The sequence below is a fragment of the Furipterus horrens genome, unplaced genomic scaffold (genome assembly GCF_987537825.1).
Source record: "Furipterus horrens unplaced genomic scaffold, mFurHor1.1.pri manual_scaffold_10, whole genome shotgun sequence".
Classification (NCBI taxonomy): Eukaryota; Metazoa; Chordata; class Mammalia; order Chiroptera; family Furipteridae; genus Furipterus; species Furipterus horrens.
The window spans coordinates 26,500,424-26,511,229 of record NW_028327180.1 but is presented as its reverse complement, the minus strand read 5'-3'; the positions used below and the strand labels follow the sequence as shown (position 1 = coordinate 26,511,229).

At 37.0% G+C, this 10,806-nt stretch overlaps 1 pseudogene; it reads left to right on the top strand.

The window, feature by feature from the left end:
• The first annotated feature begins 6,463 nt into the window (after positions 1 to 6,463).
• On the top strand, positions 6,464 to 8,455 carry LOC149999391 (nucleolin pseudogene; annotated as a pseudogene).
• Positions 8,456 to 10,806: the final 2,351 nt, after the last annotated feature.

The following is a 10,806-nucleotide window of genomic DNA, read 5'->3' as shown; positions in this document are numbered from 1 at the left end:
TTCAGACTTACAAAAAAGGTTAAAAATATTACAAATAATTTTATTATATCCCTCAAGGTCCCCAAATACTAATATCTTACAAAAATCTTATTACAGTTTACAAGACCTGGGAAAGTAACAGTAATAAGATATTGTTAACTGACCTCAAGAATTTTTTCAAATTTTTCCATGTGTCCCACTAACATCCTTTCTCCAGTCCAGGAGTCAATCAGGGTCCAACACTGCATTTTGTTGTCAGTGCTCTTTAATACCCTCCAAATCTGTAATAGTTCCCAGCCTTCTTGACTTTCATGACCTTGACATTTTGAAAGAATATTGGCCAGTAATTTTATATATTGCCACATGTCTGGGTTTGTCTGATATTTCTTCATGTTTTTATTTAAGTTGCTTTTTTGTTTGTTTGTTTGTTTGTTTGTTTGTTTTCCAAAATATACCACGGAAGTGAATCTGTGCTTTCCTCAGTGCATGATATAAAGAGGAACATGGGATTTATGTGTCTCATTACTGGTAATGTTAACTGAAAACTTAAGGTGCTACTCACCATGTTTCTCCATCATAGACTTAGTTTTCTCTTCCTAATTATAAAGTATATTATAAAGACATTTTGATAATATGCAGTTTATTTTGTTTCTTGTTATACTTCTGCCTGTAAATTTTGTAATCCATTGATGGTTCTTTCCTGCAAAAGTTATGTGGTTTGTGCCAAAAAAACCAAAACAAAACAACAATAAAAAGGATGTATTATTGCAACCATTTTTATATGTGTATTAATTGGAAATACTACTAATTAATTAAAATAATTTGGGATTTTTTTTTTTTCCCCACTCTACTGTGGCTTGGTGATTAGCAGTTAAGATTAGTCTGAAAAAGTTAGTCTGGGTTTTAAGTTTTGTTTCCACTGGGCTTTACAGTAGCAATTGTGAGCCTTACTTTGATTAATTTGTTAGTAAGTCCACTTTGTCGAGAAGTATTAAGGCTATTTCACCTTCTTTCTACCTATCTGTTCTTCTCCTCTAAAGCTTTTCATTTTTAATATTATACTTCCTTTTTATTTTCTACTTTACTCCCTTTCTCTGTCATCTCCCTCATGCTGAAGATATTAACCATAACATAAGGACCTTGAATGTAATGCCATTTGGAAAAAAACAAAAACCTAATTAACAGAAGAAAAAGAAAAGTATTTTATTTTGTCTTTATTTCCTGAGCCAAAAATTTGACACATTATGGGAATAAGAGAAGGCTCTTTGATAAGGCAAGAATAATCAATAAAGGGATTCTCTTTGCTTCTGTGGCCTCTAGAAAGACAGGTTAGAAGCAAAATTCAAACAAACTAACAGACTGGTAGGATAGAAATTAAGTAAACAATTTCCAGACAGGGAATAACTATTCCCTCAAGGGTTTTTAAAACAGAAGAATTTTAACTGGATCCTGAAATAAATGTTTCTGACATTGTTTGAACAAAAGAGCAGCCCTCTGGCCATAGATAGAATATTCTGGGGAGACTGGGATGTGTCACTTTGGAATTCCACAAACAAGAACAAAGTGAGGCTGAGAAAGTTGTAAAGATGAATGACTGGGATGATTACTGACGATCAAAGGGTAGGGAAGCTGAAGAATGACTTGAATTAAAAAAAAAAAAAGAAAGAAAGAAAGAAAGAAAAGAAAGCCCTGTAAATTAAGTTTACTTTTCTCCGATGGATAGTTAAGGAAGTGTATGACATGATGGTATTGCAAGAGGCAAGCTCATCTTAAGGGAGAAAACAAAGCATTTTAAAAAGTAATCCTTCCGTATCATCATTTTATCATGGGTAGATGATAGGAACCATTTATTTTGTAATCTCTCTGGTAAAGTTAAACAGCCCAATAAACTGAGTCACACCAAAACCTTGACCCTTGTCCTTAACCTTTACATACCTCTAGTCCTTCATCTGCACAATCTAAACAGCAAATGATTTGCACATTATCTAGTCTGTGACTACAAAGTGCTCCAGGCTCCCAGAATAAAGCTTTATTCCAATCCCAGAGATTGTGGTATGCAAGAAGTCACAGCTGATGGCGTCTGCTACTCAAGAGTCCTTGAGCAAAGTGGACTGTCTCTGCTCTGTCCTGTGAAAGAAATCAGCAAGCAACACAAGGAAGGAAAGGAAGCTTTGTACGGTGCTGTTCAACCACTGTGCATTTTAAATCAGTTTTCCAGAAACTGTATCACACTTCTTAAATATTCGGGCATGTACCAATTTAACAGTAATTTTTACATGTTGAACATGTTGAGACGTGTTTTCCAAAGAGAACAGTTTTGTGATTAAGAAAGTACTAGTAAGCCCTGAGCAAACTAATTACACCTCCAGCAATTTAGTTTGAGACTTTGGTCATCAAACCTTGCAACAGTGCTCACTATGCGCGGTTACTTTTCTCAGCTTTTATTTTGTGCAAATTCTCTCATGTATTCTTTCGTAAAACAAACAAAAATCTGCATAAGTAGGCATAATAAGTATTTTGTTTTTATAGAAAATAAAAGAAAGGCATACAAATTAAGTAACATCCTATGTTATATAGTTAGTATGAAAGCCAGGATGGGGATCCATAGGTGTAACAATATAACCAACTCAAGTAGATTATTGCCAATTTCCTTTTGATGTTTTTATTTATAAGTTACTTTTCTTTACTATTGATTAGACTCACTTATGAGAGGAAAGGACATATGCTCAGATCAGTTTCTTTAAATATTTGTCACTTCATCAAACATATTCCCAGTGAACTACCTTTATAAAATCCAGTTTAAAGTTATTTTTAACTTCTAGTCAAGATAGCAGCATAGGCAGAAATGGCTCACCTCTTCACACAACCACATCAAAATTACAACTAAATTGTAGAACAACCATCACTCAGAACCATCAGAAATTGAGTTGAATGGAAGTCTGACAACTACAGAATTAAAGAAACCACATGCATATAGACCAGTAGGAGGGGTGCACATGCAGAACGAGCTAGTCTCTCAACCATGTGTGGTGGATAAAAACTGGGGAGGAATATCATGGGAGCCAGGAGTCCCAGACCCACACCAGGCCCCTAGCTCAGGCTTCTAGTGCCAGGAAGACAAGTCCCATCAACGTCTGGCTGCAAAACCCAGCTGGGATTGAGTCAGTGGAAAAAAATGTTACAGCCTGAAGCAGTTCCTATTAAAGAACTCACACAGGGACTCACCTACTCAGACTCAATCCCTCTGAGCTTCAGCACTGGAGTAGCAGCTTGAAGGCACCTGTGGCATATAGGGAGAAACTGAAGTGTCTGGCATCAAGGTGAGCAGAGGCCATTATCCCTATTCTAAATGCTCCCTGTACAGAGCTGGCAAGCTGGTGCCATATCTGAGACTCCATCGACCTGGCTAACACTTGTTCGACCTGCCTCAAGATCCTTACAGACTCCACCCCACTCAATTTACAGGCCCACCCAAGCTGTTTTTATATATGAGTGGCAGGTCTTGGCTCATGCTTCACAAATTCCTAAATCCTATCCAACAAGCAACAGCTGGCCTCAGTGAGCTCCAGACCTGACACTACCAGCAGCCAGCTTAGATTCACAACTTGGTTCCACCTGGGAATCTCCAAGCTCAATTCAAATAGTAACCATCTCAGATTGCTTTATAGCTCAAGCAGGGTAGCCCCAAGCAAAACACAGGTGGGGGCTGATCTGAGCCTTCACCATCCAGGAAACCCCAGGGCCAGCACATCCAGTGGACCGCAACAGACCATGTCAGACTACTACCGCCCTGCTCCTGCAGAGCTGATCCTCCACGGAGGGCAGAGGTTGGTGGTATGTGATCACAGCCACTCCTTATAGCCGATTGGTCTGGGTAAATCCCTCCCATTGATCTGCCAATAGCAACCAAAGCTCAACTACAAGAGAAGGGTTTACTCAGCCCACAGAGAGTGCAGCTTGAGGACCCAGCTTGAGTGAAAGGGGAGGCTGTGCCATTGGATCCTACAGGACACCTTTCTACATTAGACCACACTACCAAGACACAGAGTCAAAGCAGCTCTACCTGATACGTAGAAACAAACACAGGGAGGCTGCCAAAACAAGGAGACAAAGAAACATGGCCCAAATGAAAGAACAGATCAAAACTCCAGGAAAAGAGCTAACTGAAAAGGAGATAAGCAATCGATCAGATATAGAGTTCAAAACACTGGTTATAAGGGTGCTCAAGGAACTTAGTGAGGACCTCGACAGCATGAAAAAGATTCAGTCAGAAAAGAAGGATACACTAATTGGAATAAAGAACAATTTATTTGTCCATAGTCAATAATTAAAACTACCTTAATGGCAATATAGGTTGAGGAACACAAAATACTAGGCCCAAGCCTTGAGAAATTTCAACTTTTCAGACTGGGGGAAAATTATGAGCTGGTGAAAGAAAGAGAGTGAGAAGATTAGAAGAGTGTGGTTTCAAAAATAAACCAGATTTCTGGTTTTACCAAGAACCACGTGTGAGACATTAAGCAACATAATCTCCCTAATCATTGATCTTCTCATCTATGTCTCCTCAACAGACTTGTTGTGAGAACTCGAGTGATATATTGCTGTAAAGCTTTTAGCTCAGGGCTTGCTGTATAGTAAACAGTTCCTCAGTGCCAGGTGCTATCATCATCATTCTTGTTGCCATCGTCACCATCATCGTCACAACATCATCTTCACTACCCTCATCACTGTCATCGTTATTTCTAATATGTGATGCAGGACTAGAAATGTGGTTCCAGCATTCTCAAACCTTTGCAGCATTTCCTAGGCTAAGACCATCTCTTTCACTGCCTGGGCCCTTTGCACAGGGTCCTTTCTCAGGCAATGGGAATTTCTTGCAGGAGAATGCTTTCCTGGTTATAGTTTAGCATTAAGTTTGTTTCGTTTTTTCTAATTTTACTCAGGTATAATATTTATATTTAACACAGAGTCAACAGGTGGGGTGGGAGGTGATATGGACTATAAAACACACAAAAATAAATGATATATCAAAGTGTAGCTTTGTAAAAATAATATAGATATAAGGTAAGATATAAGGTAAATTTATCAGCACTACAAGTTCATAAAGATCTGGGTAAATATATTTCACTTCTAAAGAATTTTAGAAGAAAATATGCTGAATTATCAATGAAATCTGTACTTATAAATGCTTGAATTCTTTTCATTATTCTGTGGTTAAATAAATTACTGAAAATTTTAAAAGAAGATCTTACTAAAAAAACAATTGCCATTATTTATTCAACATTTGGTTTTCAGTACAAATAAAGCACAAATAGGGAAAAATAAACAAAGTTAATATTTTAGATCTATATAAAAATTAGTTATGTTTTTCTTTATCACATATTTCTATCACTAAGAAATAACCTTTATAAATTATATTTAAAAATTAAAATATGTGATTTGAATTTTAAAAAATAGAATGGTTCAGTCTTAAGCAGTACAGAAGATTTTAACTATTTTTAAAAACTAAAATTTCTGATTATAGGCAAAATGTTTGACACTGTTGCTTATTTCTCCTTGCAGTAATATTCTAACTAATTTCAGAATTATTTCTGTGGATAGTATATGCCTTTTTGTTATATTACTCTATCAACTTAATTAAAACATTAATCTTCTTAAATATTTGTATGCAGAAAATAGTAAGATGATTACTTACAAATGTGATGAATTGCTAATTTCTTACCAGATTTTCTTAATGAAATGTAGGTAAAATAGGACCTCTTAACGTATATTATTATGCATAGCATTTTGTATCAGACAATATTTTTACAGTAATTAGTAGTCTTTATACATATATTATCTGTTAGCTTTTATATATGTATAAGTGATAAAAAGAAAGAAAAAAACATTTTGCAGTATGTACAAACTCAAGGCTACTAAAATAGACATCTGCCCAAGTCAAGACTGATGGTGATGGTGGTCACACACACACACACACACACACACACACACACACACACAGTAGTATATCCATATAATAAAGTTTTATGCAGCTATTGAAATAAACTGAAGATTTAAAAGCTTAGAAAAATGTCCTAAAACAATGTTAAGTCATGTACAGTGTAGTAAATACAGTCAATAATATTGTAATGACAATATGTGGTGTCATATGGGTACTGGACTTATCATGATCACTTCATAAGTAATGTAAATGTTTAATCACTATATGGTATACATGAAACTAACATAATTTGATATATGTCAATGATAATTTTTTTAGATAAAGTATGCTACAAACTTATATATAAAATTATTCCAACAGACATAAAAATAAGTGGGAGAAGCTACATCAAAATGTATTGCTGGAGTCCAGAGCTCTAGCTGGCAGTGCAACATGCACACTCTGGATCTTCAGTGCCAGTGGTTGCCATCAACATAATTAGGTTCCTTTGGGCTCATCTGTGCCATTCACCCGCCACACACTCCACTGTCATAAGCCACCACCATGGTGAAGCTCACAAAGGCTAGTAAAAATCAAGGTGACCCCAAGAAAATGACTCCTCCTCTGAACGGGGTAGAAGAAGATAGTGAAGATGAGGAAATGGCAGAAGATGAACACGATGAAAGCAGTGAAGAAGAGGGTATAATTTCTCAGAAAAAAAGGCAAGAAGGCTACCACAGCTCCACCAAAGAAGGTGGTGGCTTCCCCAGCAAAAAAAGATTGCAGCTGCCACACCTGGCAAAAAGACAGTGGCTGTGCTATGCCTGCTCCCAGCAAAAAGGCACCAGTTATGCCAGCCAAAACAGTAGCCTCACCTGGAAAGAAGGGAGGCACCCCAGCCAAAGCATTGGTAGAAGCCCCTGGTAAGAAGGGAGCAGCCATCCCAGCCAAGGAAGCAAAGAACCGCAAAAATGCCAAGAAGAAAGATGGCGATGAGGAATATGATGATGACAGTGACAAGGAGGAGAATGAGGATGAGGATGAAGACAATGAGGATGATGAGGATGATGAGGAGAAGGATGAAGAAGATGACTCTGAGGAAGAACCTATGGAGGTTGCACCAGCCAAAGCTAAGAAAGTTGCAAAAGCTGTTCCTCTGAAGGCCAAGAACACAGCTGAGGATGAAGATGAAGAGGATAGTGATGAAGAGGAGGAGGATGAAGAAGAGGATGATGAGGACGACGTAGATGAGGAAGAGGAGGAGGCGGAAGAGGATGAAGGTGAGCCTGTCAAATAAGCAGCACCTGGAAAACGAAAAAAGGAAATGGCCAAACAGAAAGCTGCTCCTGAAGCCAAGAAGCAGAAGGTGGAAGCCACAGAATCGACTACAGCTTTCAATTCCTTTTTTAGAAACCTGAACTTCAGCAAATCTGCCTCTGAATTAAAAGCGGATATCAGTGATGTTTTTGATAAAAGCGATCTTGCTGTTGTGGATATCAGAAATGGTATGTCTAGGAAGTTTGGCTATGTGGATTTTGAATCTGCTGAAGGCCTGGAAAAAGCCTTGGAACTCACAGGTTTAAAAGTTTTTGGTAATGAAATTAAACTAGAAAAACAAAAGGGAAAAAGACAGTAAAAAAGATCGAGATGCGAGAACACTTTTGGCTAAAAAGCCGCCATATAAAGTTACTCAGGATGAATTAAAAGAGGTGTTTGAAGATGCTATGGAGATTAGATTATTCAGCAAGGACAGAAAGAGTAAAGGGATTGCTTATATTGAATTTAAGACAGAAGCTGATGCAGAGAAAACCTTGGAAGAAAAGCAGGGAACAGAAATAGATGGGTGATCCATTTCCCCGTACTATACTGGAGAGAAAGGTCAAAGTCAAAACTATAAAGATGGAAAGAATAGCACTTGGAGTAGTGAATCAAAAACTCTGCTTTTAAGTAACCTTTCCTACAGTGCAACAGAAGAAACTCTTCAGGAAGTATTTGAGAAGGCACTTCTATCAAAGTGGCCCAGAACCAAAATGGCAAAAGGTATGCATTTATAGAATTTGCTTCATTTGAGGATGCTAAAGTTGTTCTAAATTCCTGTAATAAGAGAGAAATTGAGGGCAGAGCAATCACGCTGGAATTGCAAGGACCCAGGGGATCACCTACCTCTAGAAGCCAGCCATCCAGAACTCTGTCAAAAGTCTGTCTGAGGAGACTATAGAAGAGACATTAAAGGAGTCATTTGATGGCTCTGTTTGGACCAGGATAGTCACAGACTGGGAGACTGGATCTTCTAAAGGGTTTGGTTTTGTAGACGTCAACAGTGAGGAAGATGCCAAAGCAGCCAAGGAGGCCATGGAAGATGGTGAAATCGATGGAAACAAAGTTACTTTGGACTGGGCCAAGCCTAAGGGTGAAGGTGGCTTTGGGGGTCATGGTGGAGGCCAAGGTGGTGGCAGAGGAGGCCGAGGAGGTTTTGGAGGTCGAGGAAGCTTCCGGGGATGCAGAGGCGGAGTCAGTGACCACAAGCCACAGGGAAAGAAGACGAAGTTTGAGTAGTTTCTTCTATTCCTGTCTTTCCCTCTTCCATTTGAAAGAAAGGACTCTGGGGTTTCTACTCTGTTACCTGATCAATGACAGAGCCTTCTAAGGACATTCCAAGACAGTATATACAGCCCTGTGGTCTATTTGGAAATCTGTATAGATAACATTTCAAGGGAGATACCCTGATGGTTTTGACTGGATATTCATACAAACTTTTTAAAGAGATGAGTGATAGAGCTAACCCTTATCTGCAAGTTTTTGAATTTATATTGTTTCTTTCCATGTACAAAACCATTTTTTCAAACAAATAGGTTTTTTTTTGTGTGTGTTGGGGGTATAAAGGAAAGAATGTTTTATCATGATTTCGCTTCAGCAACTTTAGGACAAATTAAAGGTAAAAAAAATGTATTGCTGGATGTCAATGATTTTCTTGTACTTCTCCTTATAAGATTTTTGTCTATTCCAAATTTTATAGGTATATAATATTTTGAATTAGGAAAAAATAGAAGTGTTAAAGTTATCTCATAATAAAATTGCCTGAACAACAAATTATAACTTTATTCAAATGGATAATTAGATATTTTCTCAATTTTTAAATTTTCATCAATTTAGGAAAAATTTACATTGAGAAGTTTTGAAGGGAGGCAGATTTTCTGAAAAACAATTCCTATTCTCTTTAGGACATTGTCTCAGTGAGCACAGTTAAATTGTTCTAGAAAAGAAACAGTGCATGTCAAAATTTTGTTCCAGGAACAGTAATGAAGATTAAGAACAAAGAAAATAAAATTAAGAGGTATTCAAGGACTAATGTATACTTTTTAATAATGAACATCTCATTTTTCTCTGTTGTAAAATGAAGAATTTTGACTGATTGATTGAATGACCTTCATGGCCTTTCAGTTCCAATAGATTAGTCTTCCAGAATAATTCTGAAAATATTAATGTGTCCCTAAGTTTCCCTTTGCACAAATAATCTCTCTTGATTTACTGTTATTGGATGGGGGCAAAGTGAATTTTTTCTTGCCCTATTTATCTTATATGAACTTTCCTATCTCAGTTGCACAAATGTTTTCCCTGTGGTCCTCAGTACACTTCCAAATCTCTTGGTCTCAGCTTCCAGAAGGTCTTACCCTTATGGGGAGTGGAATTATTCTTTACAAATCATTTGTTGAAGCTTTAAGAAACTATCCTTTTGACTTCGAGTCACATGATTTGATTCTTGCTGTTTTATTTTGTTTTGTTTTCCTTCAGACACTGGAACGTATTTCCCTCGTTTAAATTGCTTTGCATTCCAGTCATTAATTGGTGAATGTTGGGGGCTCCACATGTGTTTCACATAAAGTTCCCAGCTTCCTCGGGTGTTATATGACCACCTCCTTGAAAACTGAAGACAAGGTGCTTGCACTTAGTCTAAAAAAAAAAAAAAAAAAAAAAAGGCACAATCTGATCTAACATACATTTACAGTAGCCAAGGTTACTGCATAATAGAGAACTCTGTAATTCCTGGGTGGAGGAACAGTCATAAAGGACAACGTGCAAGTGTAAAATGCATTAATGTCGCTCACAGGATGTGAGAGCATGCCATGCACACATCTGGGAAGCTTCAGGAGTAAGGAAGGGAAGAGATCAGGAAACAGAAGCTGATTAAATATTGCATTGCTCTCAATAGGCAAATCAAATTAAAAACAATCTTGAAGTCTTGAGTGAAGGAAAAACAACCACACTCTATAAAAGCAAGAAGTGATTCTGGACCGAGAGAGGCTTCCTGTAGCTGTGTAAGTTTTATGTGAGGTCCCTGAATCATCTTTAACAAATGTTTCCTTCTGGAATCTTTTCAAGGCCTTTTTTTTTTTAAAGAACACCAAAGGATAGGATTCATAGGGAGGATTAAAAACAGGAGAGTAATAAACTCATATATAAATAAACATATAGTATATACTTTAAAAAGAAGTATTATATCCTCTTTATTCTTAAAAAAAAAAAATTGAATGAAACAGTGAAAGCATGGAACAGAGAGAAAATAAAGCTGATTATGACATGAAGAGATATATCAAGGATGAAAAACCGAAGAAGAGAAGAAGAGAGTGGTGAATTGTGGGAAAGTGTAAGAACAAAGCTAAGGACTCACCCTGGAAATAATCATTGGTCCCTGACTATACAGAATAATGTTAATAGACTTTTTCTAATATTAGCATAAATCTTTGTAAAAAAACAAACAAACAAAAAAACCCAAAATACTCTCATTGCCTGGTTTTCTCAACAAATCTTATCTTGAAATTAGAGGAAATAATGTAAGGAATTAAGAGTATAAAACATTTTTGTTTATGGTGATGATAAAAATCTGCAACCTTGAATTAGCATACACT